Here is a 17263-nt window from a genome sequence, read left to right on the forward strand (position 1 = left end):
TACTGTGGGGGGCTGTATACTGTATACTGTGGGTGCTGTATATTGTGGAGTGCTATACTGCTGTACTGTATAGTATGGGGGGCTGTATACTGTATACTGTGGGTGCTGTATATTGTGGAGTGCTATACTGCTGTACTATATACTGTGGGGGGCTGTATACTGTGGGTGCTGTATATTGTGGAGTGCTATACTGCTGTACTGTATACTGTGGGGGGCTGTATACTGTGGGTGCTGTATATTGTGGAGTGCTATACTGCTGTACTGTATACTGTGGGGGGCTGTATACTGTGGGTGCTGTATATTGTGGAGTGCTATACTGCTGTACTGTATAGTGTGGGGGCTGTATAGTGTGGGGTGCTGTATCGTGTATAGTTTGGGGTGCTGTATACGGTGAGGTGCTATACTGCTCTACTGTATATTGTGAGGTGTTGTATACTGTGGAGTGCTGTATTCTGTGGGCTGCTATACTGCTCTACTATATACTGTGGGGTACTGTATAGTGTGGGGTGCTATACTGCATACTGTGTGGTGCTGTATACTATAGGGTGCTATACTGCGGGTTTCTGTATACTATAGGGTGCTATACTGCATACTGTGTGGTGCTGTATACTGTGGGCTGCTATACTGCTCTACTATATACTGTGGGGTACTGTATAGTGTGGGGTGCTATACTGCATACTGTGTGGTGCTGTATACTATAGGGTGTTATACTGCATACTGTGGGTTGCTGTATACTATAGGGTGCTATACTGCATACTGTGGGGTGCTGGGGTGCACTGTAACACTAGGGTGAGCCGAGCCCTGGTCTCCTTCCTGCAGAGCGGTGCCCACTTCCAGCCTGAGCCCAGCTGCCCAGAGCACTGATCCTGAGCCGCTGGAGTCTTCAGAACTGGAAGTATTTACAGTCATTCACTGGACTCTACCAGGGGTGTGGATTTTTTGTGTGTGTGTTGTGGTGGAGGGCGTGATTGCCTGCTAAGGTGTGGGAAGGCGGGATCCAGGGGGCCCAAGTACATTTTTGCCCAGGGTCCAATCGATATTAAAGACGGCCCTGGTTTTTGAGATAGCTGCGGGTTCCACCTCTGGGACCCGCACCTGACATTGGTGGCATATCCTAGCGAGATGCCACCAATATCCCAGATGAGGCAACCCCTATAAGTGCAGGGAGATATAATATTGTCTAAACACAATAGAAATGTAATGCTAGTGTGTCCTCTGCAGCAGTCACATGATATTTCAACCGTCACCGTAAGAGCGTCAATGGTAACCATGGCAACATATAACTGTAAAGCATACACTTTTATTTTGTAAGATGGAGCCAGGCCATTTTCAACTCTCTTACAAGATCAACACCATTCAAATGAGGGCTCATGCACACAAACCTATTTTTCTTCCATTTCCGTTCTGGGTTTTTTACTGGTCCCCAATTCAATGGGGCTTGAAAAAAAATGGAAATAACTCTGTGTGCATTCCATGTCCCTATGTCCTCGTGTCCGTTACGCCCAAAAATAGAACATGTCCTATTCTTGTCTATTTTGCGGATAAGGACAGGCATTGTGACAATGGATCAGCAAAAAAAATAAAATGCATGCAACAGGGACATCACACGGATGTTTTTTTTGCGGATCCGTGTTTTCGTGTGCATGAGCCCTGAATGGGACCGAGCTGCAATATCAGACACGACCAAGAGCGAGAGTGGCGCTATTTCTAGAGCAAAAGCAGACCATTTTTCTTTAAAATCTCATGCAACGTATGCAAAAACCACCCTGTGTAGATCCCCCTAGTCACAGCCGTGTCACTATATGGGCAGTGCCCCCACTGCCAGGATCCATTACCCAAGATATCAAGCCTGCATTCTGAAAGCTGCCAAGACGCTTCTTTGTCCTCCTCACAATAACTGTAGGGCATGTATACACAGTGCGGGGATTTTATACCCACATCTGTCGGGCTCGTCTCTGTCTGAAGAAGCAATGTCCAAAGTCTGTGAATAATGAAGAGCGCTGCCAAACGGAACCTCTGTGTCATGGAAATCAGTGGCGCCCTTCCATGCAGCAGATGTGGACAGTCCTATAAACGTTCTGCTGAAGCGCCTTTGTGAGCCACTCGTGTGTAGTCTTGTAGTAGGACACAAGTAGGCTCATTAAACCCATTGACTAGAAGGGTCTCTGTTAACCTGTTGATTCCCAGAATAATGTAATATAGGGCTCATGCATGTAGCAGTGCAGTGTGCGCGGAGCTGCGTGGTAGCACACAAAAACCCTACAGTGTGCCTGTGGAGGTACAGTAGGGTCCATACACGTCTATGATATCTTCTAATCCAGTGTTTCCCAACCAGTGTGCCTCCAGCTGTTGCAAAACTACAACTCCCAGCATGCCCAGACAGCCTTTGGCTGTGCGAGCATGCTGGGAGTTGTAGTTTTGCAACAGCTGGAGGCACACTGGTTGGGAAACACTGTCTTCCAGGTAACCGTCTACTATCATCCGGGCAGGACATTTTCAATGCTGGCATAAGGTGAACCCCCCTCTCTTCATAATGTTGATGCATCTCAGAAGGTCCATGGGACGCAAATGAAAATCTATGGCAGCAAGGAGCAGGAGTACATTTTTGGTGGAATTTTAACCAGTTTTTTGGTGCAAATAATATAATATTTGTCCCCGTGCTCTGCCCACTTTTTGGAAAAGTGATGAGTACTTCATAAAGCAGCAACAAGTTGCAACTTTTTGCACAAAAGTTGGCTGGTGGAAAAATGTGCCTCCTTTTGCTGCAGGCTGCTTTATAACTTCCCTTCTTTGGCCCCTTTCACAATGGCGAGAATTCCACGCGGGTGCAATGCGTGAGGTGAACGCATTGCACCCGCACTGAAACCAGACCCATTCACTTCAATGGGGCTGTGCAGATGAGCGGTGATTTTCACGCATCACTTGTGCGTTGTGTGAAAATCGCAGCGTGTTCTATATTCTGCATTTTTCACGCAATGCAGGCCCCATAGAAGTGAAAGGGGATGCGTGAAAATTGCAAGCAAGTGCGGATGCAATGTGATTTTCACGCATGGTTGTTAGGAGATGATGTTAGTAAATTGATGAAAGTCAATTTACTGTATTATTTTCCCTTATAGCATGGTTATAAAGGAAAATAATAGCATTCTTAATACAGACTGCTTACTAAAATGTTGCTTGAGGTGTTAAAAAATAAATAAATTAATTAACTCACCTTATCCTCTTGTTCGCGCAGCCGGCATCGTCTTCTTTCTTCTTCTTTAAGGACCTGCAAAAGGACCTTTGATGATGTCATCAAAGGACCTTTTGCAGGACCTGAAAGAAGAAGAAAGAAGACGATGCCGGCTGCGCGAACAAGAGGATAAGGTGAGTTAATTAATTAATTTATTTTTTAACCCCTCCAGCACTATTTTACTAAGCAGTCTGTATTAAGAATGCTATTATTTTCCTTTATAACCATGTTATAAGGGAAAATAATAAAATGAATAGAACGCCGAACCCAATCTTCAGTGAAGAAGTCTGGGTTCAGGACTGGGTACCACTTTCAGTTTTTTCTCACGCGCATGCAAAACGCATTGCACTCGCGCAGAAAAAACGGAACATCGGAACGCAATCGCAGTTTTAACTGACTGCAATTGTGTGCCTACTCGTGCGGTTTTCCCGCAATGCATACCCAACGCATCCGGAGCAAATCCGGGACGCCTGTGTGAAAGAGGCCTTAAAGATCGCAAGTGTTGTTACGTGTGACTTTTTTCTGCCAAATCTTGCAACTTTTGTGAGCTACGCCACCAACGCCACCCCTCACCATTTTAAAAAGTAGCATGAGAAGTAGGCAAGTAGATCTTTATGGCGCATTTATGCTGTGCAGCATTTTTAAACGTCACAAAAAATGTCACAACCAGTCGCCCAGAATGCCAGGTAACCCCATGTTGCACTATCATTTAGGAAGGCACAGCCACATTGCTTGTGCACCAAATTTAAAAGCAGCGTGCTCCAATTCAGAAATTTGGCGCAACACCAGAAAAAAAAAAAACTTAAAAATTACATTAAAAGGACCACGAGTGATAAATTCTCCCCTTATTGTTTAGGGGGAGTTCACATCAGCGTTTCACTTTCCGTTTTAGCCATTTTAATCACTTTTGAAATCACAGTGAAATGCTGATGTCGACTCCCCCTTACCTACCAGGGGTCAACAGTCTGGGGCACTAGAGTTGTTGTGAAACTACAACTCCCAACATGCACACCTTCTCAGGCCTCCTCGGCTGTTCTCAGAACTCCTATAGACGTGAATGGAGCATGGTGGGAGTTGTTGTTTAGCAACAGCTGGAGTGCCAGCGGTATCTGATCCCTACCACTCTCCATACTTTGTAACAAACTGTAACTGTGTGAAAATAGATTTCCCCCCCCCCCCCCCAAAAAAAAAAAAAAGCTCAAGAAGTTGCTGGGAGGATATAATTTTCTATGGTAATGAGGTATTTGTATGATGAGATAAAAGCCTGCTTTATAAAACCCTAGGCCTACATATGATCTCTATGCAGACAGTGGGAGAGGCTTCTGATACGGTGAGCTGCCTTCCTGCCAGAGGCAATTTAGCCTAAAGATAACCATAAATGCAACATTCTGCCACAAACTTCTGATAAGCCGACCGGTAGGAGCCACGAAGAGAGACAGAAGTGTTGAGCAGGAGACACTGTGATAAATCTGGTGCAGCTTCATGTAAATAGCATTTAAATACCACCCAACTTTTGAAAATTGCAAAGAGGGACAATATGTGGCAGTTTTTTCATACTAGGCCACGCCTCTAACTCCGCCCAAAGCATAACTATACACACCCAGTCCCCTTAATGCCCCCCTATAGTAATTATTCCCCCTTCGTGCCACCACACAGTAGTAATGCCGACATGTGCCCTCTTCACAGTAGTTATGTCCAGATATGTGCCCCCCTCACAGTAGTAATACCCATATGATATGGGCATTACTACTGTGAAGGGGGCACAATGTGGGCATAACTACTGTGAGGGGGCACAATATGGGCCATATTGTGCCTCCTCACAGTAGTTATGCCCACATTGTGCCCCCTTCATAATTGTAATGCACAAATTGTGCCCCCTCACAGTAGTTATGCCCATATTGTGCTCCCTCACAGTAGCTATGCCCAGATGTGCCCCCTTTCACAGTAGTTATGTCCACATTGTAACCCATCACAGTGGTAATGCACACATGTGCCCCCTTCACAGTAGTTATGCCCATATGTGCCCACTTCACAGTAATAATGCTCAAATATGTGCCCCCTTCAGAGTAGTTATGCCCACATGTACCCTATTTACAGTAGTTATGCCCACATGTGCCCCCTTCACAGGAGGTAAAAAAAAAAACCAGTAAATATTCACCTCGGAAAAGTATAGTTCAGCCTCATGCACACGGCCGTTGTTTTGGTCCGCATCCGAGCCGCCGCTTTGGCGGCTCGGATGATGCGGATCCATTCACTTGAATGGGGCCGCAGAAGATGCGGACAGCACTCCGTGTGCTGTCCGCATCCGTTGCTCCGTTCCATGGCCCCGCTAAAAAAATATAACATGTCTTATTCTTAGAATAGGCATTTATATTAAAGGCTGTCTGTGCCGTTCCGCAGATTGCGGAATGCGCACGGATGCCATCCGTGTTTTGCGGATCCGCGATTTGCGGACCGCAAAACACACCACGGTTGTGTGCATGAGGCCTCCCTCTGACGATCATCACAGCTCATTAGTAGGCACTTACTAAAATATTGTGATTGTCCATATCACTGATGACGTCACCGCTCGTGCCCAGCGTGATCACTTGGTGAAGTCATCACGCTCTCCGTAGGTCCTTTGGCGGGTTTTCTTCAATCAAGTCGATGAGGGGAGTATAATTTTTTTTATATTTTTTAACCATGCCCATGCCGCAATTAGCGTTGAACATGGCATCTAATTGGTTAAATAGTGGTGGTGGGGCTATCCCCGTCATTGCACCGGCTCCATACAATGGAAAGCGTTTCGCAACAAATTGATCAGATTTTTTAAAACTTCACTCATCTCTAATAATAATAACAATAATAACAAAAAAACGATATTATTTATTCATTTTTAAAATGTATTCATTCAACTATTTATTGCTTATTTTTATCTTATTCTTCTTTATTGCGGTGACTTTGGATTGCAAGCTCTGCTGCTGGTAGATTTTTGGTAGGACCCATGATAATGAATCTATTCTTCGGACCCTTCTTGCCTCCGTGTATATAAAGGTTAATGCACTATGGCCGCAGTCACAATAGATTTTTCTCCAGACTGTCTTTTCTCCTTCCCAACAACTTGAAGCTGCAGAGAGAAAAAAAAATTCTACATGCAAGAATGAAATTCCCCGGTGGGCAGTCCCGGACCCCTCCATTTGTTTCTGATTTATTTAATATAGGCTGCGTGAATGAACTGCCTTTATCTCAGATTCCCAGTTCTGCCATCATCAGAGTGTGAATAGCAATCAGCGCCTTCAATGGGCTCATGTGCATAGTGATGTTTATAGGACCCCCGCTTACAGTCTCCCCAGAGTACAGTTTGCTGCTGCGTCCTTTGTGCAAAAATGAGAATATATGGAGGCAATCGAGGCAGCGCTGGGAGGAGAGACACATTGATTACAGCCAAGAAAATGCAAGCAGCCATTTCCCAGGTGCCCGGCTGGGTATTAATTGAATTAAGGAGATGCTCTCTTATCATTAAAGTGGAGACTGGAATAGTTCAGCTCTTCGATTTCCAATAGAATTAGTTAAAATCACCTACTGTAAAAAAAATAAGCAAAAGTAAATCACTGTATAAAACACAATGCAAAAGAATAGAACCGAATAATGATTTCAACAAGTGAAATAAAATTTACTAAAAATTTCCAATTATTTGCTCAAATTGTCTCAGTATGCAATGATTACATGCAGATTTCTCTATAATAACTTCACGTCTTACTGTATTTTCCAGCTGTTTTGACCAGACTGCGATCTCCGCGGAAAAGAATGGAAGCACTAAAAAGAGAATCTAGAACTGCTGGCTACGGGCTGTCGTCTCAGCATTCTTACCGTAGTGTAGAAGTTCCTTTTCTTCAGGACTAATATGCATAGGTACCGACACATATCCTAATGCATTCTGAATGGGGAGCAATCCGTTCAGGATGCATCAGTTCAGTCCCTCTTACGTTTTTTGGACGGAGAAAATACCGCAGCATGCTTCAGTTTTCTCTCCGGACAAAAATACTGAACACATGCCGGAATGATTTACATTGAAGTGTATTAGTGCCGGTTCCGGCATTTAGTGTTCCGGCCAACAGACCATTAAAAGTGCATAAAAAAATTAATACCGGATCAGTTTTTCCGGATGACACTGGAGAGACGGATTCGGTATTTCAATGCATTTGTCAGACGGATCCACACCCGGATCCGTCTGACAAATGCCATCAATTTGCATCCGAATTGCAGGCAGTTCCGGCGATGGAATCCTCTGCCACAAGTGTGAAAGCACCCTGAGGCTACTTGTACATTAGCGTTTTCAATTCCGCTATTGAGATCCGTCATAGGATCTCAATAGCGGAAGAAAATGCTTCAGTTTTGTCCCCATTCATTGTCAATGCACCAAAATGCATTCCGTTCCGTTTGGTTGCGCTCCCATCGCGGACAGAAGAACGCTGCAAGCGATGTGGTGACACAATTGGAAACGGATCCGTTCCCATTGACTTTCAGTGGAGTTCATGACGGATCCGACTTGGCTATGTTAAAGATAATACAACCGGATCCGTTCATGACGGATGCATCCGGTTGTATTATGGTAACAAAAGTGTTTTTGCTGATCCATGATGGATCCGCTAATGTGAAAGTAGCCTTAGATGAGCATAACTACTGTGAGGGAACACAATATGGGCATAACTACTGTGAGGGAACACAATATGGGCATAACTACTGTGAGGGAACACAATATGGGCATAACTACTGTGAGGGAACACAATATGGGCATAACTACTGTGAGGGAACACAATATGGGCATAACTACTGTGAGGGAACACAATATGGGCATAACTACTGTGAAGGAGGCACAATATGGGCATAACTACTGTGAAGGAGGCACAATGTGGGTATAACTACTGTGAGGGAACACAATATGGGCATAACTACTGTGAAGGAGGCACAATGTGGGTATAACTACTGTGAAGGAGGCACAATGTGGGTATAACTACTGTGAAGGAGGCACAATGTGGGTATAACTACTGTGAAGGAGGCACAATGTGGGTATAACTACTGTGAAGGAGGCACAATGTGGGTATAACTACTGTGAAGGGGCACTGTAGCCTCTTAGCAGATTATGAACCACAGCGCCGTACATTGTATAGTGGCTGTGCTTGGTACTGCAGCTCAATCCCATTCACTTGAATTAGACTGAGCTGCAGAGGCAGGGACAACAGCTGATCGGTGGTGGTGTCAGGAATCGGAAACCTACCGATCAAATATTGATAACCTATCCTGAGGATAGGTCGGAAATATTTAAAGTAACCCCTATAAACAATAAAATTCTGAATGCCTTCAATTACCACTAGGGGGCGCACAGCAGCTTTCTACATAACATCTATTCTATACATTGAACTCAATAATAAAGCAGCATGCAGGTAACACCTAAGCTCCCTCTAGTGATATTAAAGGGGTATTCCAGTTAGAGAAAGTTACCCCCTATCTGCAGGATAGCGGATAACTATCAGATCGGTAAGGGATCCTACCATTGAGGCTCCCACCTATCACAAGAATGGGGACCCTGTATCCTGCGGAGACTTTCTGAAGTGGACAGAATGGCTGGTAGAAAATGCCAGCCGCCGCTCCATTAATGTCTATGGAAGCACTGGAGATAGTCAAGTACAGCGCATGGCTATCTCCACCGCTTTGTCCATTTCAGGGGGGCTTCACAGAGTACAGGGTCCCTTTTCCTGTGATCGGTGGTGGCCACAGAGGTAGGATCCCCACCAATAATTTTCTCTAACTGGAATACCCTTTTGAATAGTTTCATCCGTTTGATAATAATCAATATTCTGGCATAAGAGGAGCATTTTGGCTCGCTCGCATGGAATGCACCTTCCTCTTTATACAGCTGATCGGCTGGGGTGTCGGATCCCCAACAATCAGATACTGATGACCTACCCGGAGGATACACAACCCCTTTACATTTTGCCCATGGCACCACTTTCTTGGCATCCGGGAAAAAATAAAAATAAAAAGTCTAAATATACCCATGGAATTCAATGGATCTGTGCTCTGATCATAGAGAATACGAACTGCACGTGTCCATTTACTGACGCAGAGGGGCATTTATTACGACTGGCATCAGATACAGGACAATTATTAGTAGGCACGTGGCACACGGATTCTGTGAGCCAGATCCAAAATCTACGCCAGCTAGGAGCTGCCATAGAATTTAGGCATCATTTACACTAGTTTTCTGGGGTAAGCTATAATAAATGTGCCTGTTATGTCCCCGAGAGGAACGTTGTCAGCAGTGACATGCGGCTTGGGGACACTTCACCTGTGAGGCCAGTCATTGGTTGCAGTGGCGCACGTGATCCCATCCTTTCACAAAACAGTTACGGGAAGTCCAAAGAAGAGAGCCACAGAGCGTCAAGGAGCAGGTAAGTAGGGATTTCTTCACAGGTACCGCTGGCTGGAAGGGAAATAAAAAAAAAGACCTGCTTGCAAAAAATAAAATAAAAAAAAAAGAATAAAAATAAATGAATAAATAAATAAAAATAAGAATACGTCTCTTTCATTTGGCATCTGAAAATCCCAAAAGTCTGATAATTTGCCACTTGTTTCCAGCATAGAACGGTGATATAATATAATACAATGGTCCCTTCAAGTTAGCGATACAATCATTTCAGCCTCAGGATACAATATTTTCAACTTCCAATCAGTGGCGTACATAGAGAAGTAAGGGCTTCATAGCAAGGATCACACCGGGCCCCCCACACAGGACAGAAGGGTTTCTGCCTAAATCCTTTTCAATGACCCTTGGGCAATTTTCCCACTGCCTCGTTTTCTAAAAGTTGTTCCTTTTAGGCCGAATGCACGCGGCCGTGTTCCGTGGCCGAGAGCGGTCCGTGGTATGCCGGGCTGGATTCCTGTTCAGAGCAGGAGCGCATGGGCGTCATGGGTTGCTATGACGCCGTGCGCTTCATGCCGCAGCTGGACTACAGTAATACACTATACGAGTGTATTACTGTAGTCCAGCTATACGAGTGTATTACTGTAGTCCAGCTATACGAGTGTATTACTGTAGTCCAGCTATACGAGTGCATTACTGTAGTCCAGCTATACAGGTGTATTACTGTAGTCCAGCTATACGAGTGTATTACTGTAGTCCGGCGGCGGCAGGCTCTGAACAGGAATCCAGCCCGGCATACCACGGACCGCTCTCGGCCGTGGAACATGGCCGTGTGCATTCGGCCTTAGAGGGTAAAGTCCTGACCAAGTTTTCACCTCCAGTAGAAGAGGAGATAATCCCAACTAAGACTGGGCCCCCTCTGGCCCTGGGCCCCATAGCCGCTATGGTAGTTACGCCCCTGCTTCCAATGGTCTTCCCTGGACCATCATATGTTGAAACTAGACTCAACATACAATGTCTCAGACTCAGATCCAACCAATCGACATGGCCATATCTCTGGTACTACCCCTGTATAGGTTGTCTAGTCGCTCCAGCGTGGTACTACATGTCCTGTACTGCCCCCGGTCTCTGCCCGGAGGAGCCGCTCTTCTGGATGTCAGGTGACGGTGGCTCCATTTTATTTTTCTGGTGCACTATGTACTACGCAGGATCCCGAGGAAGCTCCTGTCCTCATCACTGATAGTGATTTCCAGCTTCCGGCACTTATTCCTGACTGTTATGTGGAAGGACTTGCTTTATCTGTCTTAGTTATCTGCTTATTTTTCTTAAATCTTCACTTTCTCTTATCTTGGATGACATTTGGGGCTTTGGAACCAATTAGGTGTTTTCCATGGACTCACGTTACAACATACAATGGTCGTCCCGGAAACCAATTAATATGGTAACTTGAGGGATGCTTAACCTGCGGCCCTCCAGCTGTTGTAAAACTACAACTCCCATCATGCTCGGCTGTAGGCTGATAGCTGTAGGCTTTATGGGCATGCTGGGAGTAAGGCCCCTTCACACGGGCGTTGCTGGAAAATGTGCGGGTGCCTTGCGGGAACACCCACGATTTTTCCGTGCGAGTACAAAACATTGTCATGCGTTTTGCACTCGCGTGAGAAAAATCGCGCATGTTTGGTACCCAAACCTGAACTTCTTCACAGAAGTTCAGGTTTGGGATCGGTGTTCTGTAGATTGTATTATTTTCCCTTATAACATGGCTATAAGGGAAAATAATAGCATTCTGAATACAGACTGCATAGTACAATAGCGCTGGAGGGGTTAAAAAAATAAAATAAAAATTTAACTCACCTAAGGCCTCTTTCACACTTGCGTTGTCCGGATCCGGCGTGTACTCCACTTGCAGGAATTACACACCGGATCCGGAAAAACGCAAGTGAACTGAAAGCATTTGAAGACGGATCCATCTTCAAAATGCGTTCAGTGTTACTATGGCAGCCAGGACGCTATTAAAGTCCTGGTTGCCATAGTAGTAGTGGGGAGCAGGGGAGCAGTATACTTACAGTCCATGCGGCTCCCGGGGCGCTCCAGAGTGACGTCAGAGCGCCCCATGCGATCACGTGATCCATGCGCGTGGGGCGCCCTGGGAGCCGCACGGACGGTAAGTATGCTGCTCCCCCGCTCCCCACTACACTTTACCATGGCTGCCAGGACTTTAGCGTCCCAGCAGCCATGGTAACCATTCAGAAAAGGCTAAACGTCGGATCCGGCAATGCGCCGAAACGACGTTTAGCTTAATGCCGGATCCGGATTAATGCCTTTCAATGGGCATTAATTCCGGATCCGGCCTTGCAGCAAGTCTTCAGGATTTTTGGCCGGAGCAAAAAGCACAGCATGCTGCGGTATTTTCTCCGGCCAAAAAACTTTCAGGTCCGGAACTGAAGACATCCTGATGCATCCTGAACGGATTTCACTCCATTCAGAATGCATTAGGATAAAACTGATCAGGATTCTTCCGGCATAGAGCCCCGACGACGGAACGCTATGCCGGAAGACAAGAACACAAGTGTGAAAGAGCCCTTAGTCCACTTGCTCGCGCAGCCGGCATCTCCTTCTGTCTTCATCTTAGCTTTGTGTAGCAACAGGACCTTTGGTGACATCACAGTCATCACATGATCCATCACCATGATAAAAGATCATGTGATGGACCATGTGATGACTGTGACGTCACCAAAGGTCATTGTTACTACACAAAGCTAAGATGAAGACAGAAGGAGATGCCGGCTGCGCGAGCAAGTGGACTAAGGGCTCTTTCACACTTGTGTTCTTGTCTTCTGGCATAGCGTTCCGTCGTCGGGGCTCTATGCCGGAAGAATCCTGATCAGTTTTATCCTAATGCATTCTGAATGGAGTGAAATCCGTTCAGGATGCATCAGGATGTCTTCAGTTCCGGACCTGAAAGTTTTTTGGCCGGAGAAAATACCGCAGCATGCTGTGCTTTTTGCTCCGGCCAAAAATCCTGAAGACTTGCCACAACTCCGGATCCGGAATTAATGCCCATTGAAAGGCATTAATCCGGATCCGGCCTTAAGCTAAACGTCGTTTCGGCGCATTGCCGGATCCGACGTTTAGCCTTTTCTGAATGGTTACCATGGCTGCTGGGACGCTAAAGTCCTGGCAGCCATGGTAAAGTGTAGTGGGGAGCGGGGGAGCAGCATACTTACCGTCCGTGCGGCTCCCAGGGCGCCCCACGCGCATGGATCACGTGATCGCATGGGGCGCTCTGACGTCATTCTGGAGCGCTCCGGGAGCCGCATGGACGGTAAGTATACTGCTCCCCCGCTCCCCACTACTACTATGGCAACCAGGACTTTAATAGCGTCCTGGCTGCCATAGTAACACTGAACGCATTTTGAAGATGGATCCGTCTTCAAATGCTTTCAGTTCACTTGCGTTTTTCCGGATCCGGCGTGTAATTCCGGCAAGTGGAGTACACGCCGGATCCGGACAACGCAAGTGTGAAAGAGGCCTTAGGTGAGTTAAATTTTTATTTTATTTTTTTAACCCCTCCAGCGCTATTGTACTATGCAGTCTGTATTCAGAATGCTATTATTTTCCCTTATAACCATGTTATAAGGGAAAATAATAATGATCGGGTCTCCATCCCGATCGTCTCCTAGCAACCGTGTGTGAAAATCGCACCGCATCCGCACTTGCTTGCGGATGCTTGCGATTTTCGCGCAACCCCATTCATTTCTATGGGGCCTGCGTTACGTGAAAAACGCTGAATATAGAGCATGCTGCGATTTCCACGCAACGCACAAGTGATGCGTGAAAATCACCGCTCATGTGCACAGCCCCCTAGAAATGAATGGGTCGGGATTCAGTGAGGGTGCAATGCGTTCAACTCACGCATCGCATCCGCGCGGAATAGCCGCAGGTTGAGCCTCCCTGCTCTATAATAGGATTTCACTGGACCAGAATCCGAAGGAAATAAAACCGATACAATGTAACCAACTCTGTCAAATCAAAAAAGAAACGATACAACAGTAAATTCTGTGTTTGCGTTTTATTTCGGGGGTATTATCCTGAAGGCTCGCCCCTGACATGTGAGCTTGATATGACTGTTGGATAGAGTATCTGATAATCCGGTCCCTTTGATACCAGAATAACGATATTTCCTGTTATTTTATATATAAATATCTCCTAGTTTTAGAGCCCTGGACACATTGGGGATGCTTTGTCACAGCAGCCAGACATCAATTATTATCCTATAATTGGTTCAGTTTCCTTTTCGTGGTTATCTGTCCAATCTAACAGGTTACAATATCTGTAAGCGATTATTGTGATTAACTGTTTCCATCGGGGACCCGGATGTCACACATGATGAAGATGGGCTGAGAGCTGTGTACACAAACCTCCCCGGAGACAGCGGCGCACAATGGAGGGACGGCCAGTGACTATTTGATTGTGTCACTTAATGTCTGGGAAAGCACTTGCCCTTTAGCTGCCGGTGTGAATTGACTTCAAGGACAGTCCCAATTGAATGCCCCGGAGAAAAGCCCGATCCTGAGAGCAGAGAACGCAGCGAACCTCCAGGACCTGTTAATTAAAAATACCCCAGAACCCAATGAACGATCCTGATCTCTGTCCTGATATCACAAATTGAGGGTAATAAATTCAATGACTTTGACAAATAACTTGTCACCGGGGATCACTTGATACAGAGTTTCTCACCGGAAAGGAGAAATAATGAATGACAATCACTAACTAACCGCAATGTCATCGGCTCCGCTCCCTGGACGATTCATCTCTGTCTATTACCATTTTGGGGGGTATATTCTGTATAAATCGCTTTCTATTATGTAATGTCTATATTATATATTTATATAATCACCACATTCTGATATAAAAATGTTACATAGATTATATGGGGCCGAGCGGTGTGGGCAGGAACGTTCGGTCACTGGTTACTTTTGCAGGACGTCCCCTCGTTACCTGCTCGATGGCTGACGCATAGTGTAGGGTTCTCCAGCATCCCATCTTCATACCTCCCATGCTGCAGAGCTGCTTCTCGAAAAGGATGAGAGACTTTCATAGGAATCTGTGATGAACATGGATCTCACCTGCTCTGTAATAAAGATGTTCTGCAGCAGCCAAGATGTGATTTATAAGGAATAATGTATTAGAGATCATCTGCGGTGCCTTATGTATAGTCGCAAAACTCCTTGGCAGACGTATAGGGGGTACATAGGTGGCAGTCACACCTGGGCCTTTGTGTCTGGAGGGGGGGGGGGGGAAGCCTTTCTGCCATATAAGAAAATATCAGTATTATAAATGCTTAATGGAGGTGGGGGCCATGTTACAGATATAGCATTGGAGCCCAGTGGCTTCAAGTCAGTCATCCCATCCCATTGTAGAGTATTGAATATAATAGTACAGTATTTTATAGTATCGTTTAGTACAGGCATGCTCAACCTGCGGCCCTCCAGATGTTGTAAAACTACAACTCCCACCATGCCCTGTTGCAGGCTGATAGCAGTACGCTGTCTAGGAATGCTGGGAGTTGTAGTTTTGCAACAGCTGGAGGGCTGCAGGTTGGGCATCCCTGGTTTAGTATATTGTCTAGTATTGCATAGTATAACAGTACAGTATAGTATAGTACTGTATAATATAGTATTGTATAGTAATTTATAGTATAGTACTAGTATTGTTTAGTATATTGTATAGTATGCTTAGTATAACTTAGTGCTGTATTGTATTGTATGGTACTATATAACTTGGTATATTATAGTATAGTGCTGTATAATATAGTATTTGTACTATAGTATTGTATGATATAGTAAAGTACAATATAACATAGTATAGTTATAGTACAGTATAGTATGGTACTGTGTATTATTGTATTATATAGTATTGTATAGTATGTATAATATAGTACAGTATAATATAGTATTGTATAATATTGTATAGTATAGTATTGTGTGATATAGTATTGTATAGTATAGTATTGTATAGTACTGTATAGTATTGCATAGTATAGTATAGTATTGCATAGTATAGTACATTATAGTATACTACAATATAGTATTGTATAATATAGTACTGTATAATATAGTACTGTATAGTATTGCATAGTATAGTACATTATAGTATAGTACATTATAGTATTGCATAGTATAGTACATTATAATATAGTACTGTATAGTATTGCATAGTATAGTACATTATAGTATAGTACATTATAGTATTGCATAGTATAGTACATTATAATATAGTACTGTATAGTATTGCATAGTATAGTACATTATAGTATAGTACTGTATAATATAGTACTGTATAGTATTGCATAGTATAGTACATTATAGTATAGTACTGTATAGTATTGCATAGTATAGTACATTATAGTATAGTATTGTATAGGACTGCATAGTTTAGTACATTATAGTATAGTACTGTATAGTATTGCATAGTATAGTACTGTATAATATAGTACTGTATAGTATTGCATAGTATAGTACATTATAGTATAGTACTGTATAGTATTGCATAGTATAGTACATTATAGTATAGTACATTATAGTATTGCATAGTATAGTACATTATAATATAGTACTGTATAGTATTGCATAGTATAGTACATTATAATATAGTACTGTATAGTATTGCATAGTATAGTACTGTATAATATAGTACTGTATAGTATTGCATAGTATAGTACATTATAATATAGTACTGTATAGTATTGCATAGTATAGTACTGTATAATATAGTACTGTATAGTATTGCATAGTATATCACATTATAATATAGTACTGTATAGTATTGCATAGTATAGCACATTATAGTATAGTACTGTATAGGACTGAACAGCATATAGAATAACATGTTCTCGTTGGATATGGAGTCGGGGATCAGTTGTACAATGAGGCAGAAAGGTCCACATATCCCTGCAGTGAATGCAACAAATGGCTTTGTGGATTAACAAGTGATCAGGGTGGGATTTTATTGGGAATTTCCATCCTCCCACCCAGGGACGCATCTGTCATGAGGAGAAGGAAGGAACATGTTTGTCTCTTTACAGGCTCCGCTCTATAAAGCCAGGGATAGTCAGAGCAGAACCACCTGCCCAGGGATGACCTCACTGTTCCTGGGTTACCCCGTCCTCATAGGGAATGACTGATTATTGTATGTGGGGAAGACGACGCTCTGTCACCACTGGGTCTCTAATTAACCCATTGTGAGACTCAGAATCTGACACAATGGCGACTTAGGCTACTCTCACACTAGCGTTGTTGGATTCTGGCAGGCAGTTACGTTGCCAGAACTGCCTGACGGATCCGGAAATCCGTATGCAAATGGTTAACATTTGTTTCCGGATCCGGATGCGGATCCGTCTGACAAATGCATTGCAATACCGGATCCGTCTCTCCGGTGTCATCTGGAAAAACGGATCCGGTATTTATCTTTTTCACAGATTTAAAGGTCTGCGCATGCACAGACCGGGAAACCGGATCAGTTTTTCCGGAACACTGTGGTACTGGATCCGGCATTAATATATTTCAATGGAAATTAATGCTGGATCCGGCAATCCGGCTAGTGTTCCGGAATTGCTGCGGTATATTCTC

Source organism: Bufo gargarizans, chromosome 7, assembly GCF_014858855.1.
Source record: "Bufo gargarizans isolate SCDJY-AF-19 chromosome 7, ASM1485885v1, whole genome shotgun sequence".
Lineage (NCBI taxonomy): Eukaryota > Metazoa > Chordata > Amphibia > Anura > Bufonidae > Bufo > Bufo gargarizans.